This window comes from Photinus pyralis, unplaced genomic scaffold (genome assembly GCF_008802855.1).
Source record: "Photinus pyralis isolate 1611_PpyrPB1 unplaced genomic scaffold, Ppyr1.3 Ppyr1.4_LG10, whole genome shotgun sequence".
Taxonomy (NCBI): domain Eukaryota; kingdom Metazoa; phylum Arthropoda; class Insecta; order Coleoptera; family Lampyridae; genus Photinus; species Photinus pyralis.
Window position 1 is genome coordinate 1,569,668 of NW_022170250.1, and position 2,075 is coordinate 1,571,742.

Below are 2,075 nucleotides of genomic sequence, written 5' to 3' on the forward strand. Positions count from 1 at the left end.
AAAAATTGAATATTTGCATTTTGACGTGAAATAAAACATTCGGACAACCAACTCTCGAAATTAAAAAAATTACACAGATTAGGATGCATCCAGAGTCATTTTTTTGGATAAAAAAAATCAAAATGAAGGTGCGAGGTTCTTGAATTTTACTTTAAAAATTGTATATTTACATTTTGACGTGAAATAAATCATTCGGACAACGGACTGTCGACATTTAAAAAAATTATACAGATTAGGATGCATTCAGGGTTCATTTTTTGGATTAAAAAAATCAAAATGAAGGTGCAAGTTTCTTGAATTTTACTTTAAAAATTCAATATTTGCATTTTGACGTGAAATAAAACATTCGGACAACCAACTGTCGAAATTAAAAAAAAATTACACAGATTAGGATGCACCCAGAGTTCTTTTTTTGGATTTAAAAAAATCAAAATTAAGGTGCGAGTTTCTTGAATTTTACTTTAAGAATTTAATATTCACATTTTGAAGTGAAATAAAACATTCGGACAACCAACTGTCGAAATTAAAAGAATTACACAGATTAGGATGCATCCAGCATCCTTTTTTTTTATTAAAAAAATCAAAATGACGGTGCCAGTTTCTTGAATTTTACTTTAAAAATCTAATATTCGCATTTTGAGGTGAAATAAAACATTCGGACAACCAACTGTCGAAATTAAAAAAATAACACAGATTATGATGCATCCAGAATCCTTTTTTTGGATTAAAAAAATCAAAATGACGGTGCCAGTTTCTTGAATTTTACTTAAAAAATTTAAGATTCGCATTTTGACGTGAAATAGAACATAAGACAATCAACTGTCGAAATTAAAAAAATTACACAGATTAGGATGCATCCAGGGTTCTTTTTTTGGATTAAAAAAAATCAAAATGAAGGTACAAGTTTCTTGAATTTACTGTAAAAATTGAATATTTGCATTTTGACGTGAAATAAAACATTCGGACAACCAACTCTCGAAATTAAAAAAATTACACAGATTAGGATGCATCCAGAGTCATTTTGTTGGATTAAAAAAAATCAAAATGAAGGTGCGAGGTTCTTGAATTTTACTTTAAAAATTGTATATTTACATTTTGACGTGAAATAAATCATTCGGACAACGGACTGTCGACATTTAAAAAAATTATACAGATTAGGATGCATTCAGGGTTCATTTTTTGGATTAAAAAAATCAAAATGAAGGTGCAAGTTTCTTGAATTTTACTTTAAAAATTCAATATTTGCATTTTGACGTGAAATAAAACATTCGGACAACCAACTGTCGAAATTAAAAAAAAATTACACAGATTAGGATGCACCCAGAGTTCTTTTTTTGGATTTAAAAAAATCAAAATTAAGGTGCGAGTTTCTTGAATTTTACTTTAAAAATTTAATATTCGCATTTTGAAGTGAAATAAAACATTCGGACAACCAACTGAGGTGTGAGTTTCTCGAATTTTACTCTAATTATTGAAGTTTTCCATTTTGGCGTAAAATCTGTTTTCTTCTTCATTCGGACAACCGATTTTAAATTCTTTCTTCTTCTTTACTAAAATGCATCTATGTATTGATAGGGGGTATTGGATTCGCCCCTAACTAAATTGTTTAACTTTCAGCACACTTGTGGGCTATCGAACTTTCTTTGCTTGAAAGGTATTCTATACCTACTACATTAATTTCCTGTTGGTGTCTAGTTCTCCAAAACTTAAAAAAATTGAATAAAAATGCTATGGCGCCTCGAAAAATGATCAGAAGAGATGTGAAGGTTTAACAATAATACCCCCCTGGCTGTGAGGTTTTCCATACTCCCTAGACACTCCGGTGGTATTAATGCAGCACTTCAATTTTTTATAAATATTAGAGCAAAATTGTTTCCAATGTTGTTTATAAGCAGTAATGACTCAAATGCATTACATCTTTCGATTGGGGACTATTCCACCCCCACCCCCCCAGACCCCCCGGTGATATTCATAATTTATGGCACCTCAATTTTTTATAAATATCAATGCAAAATCGGTACAAGTATTGTTTATAAACAGTAATCTCCCAAATGTATTACTTTTTTTTGGCTGGG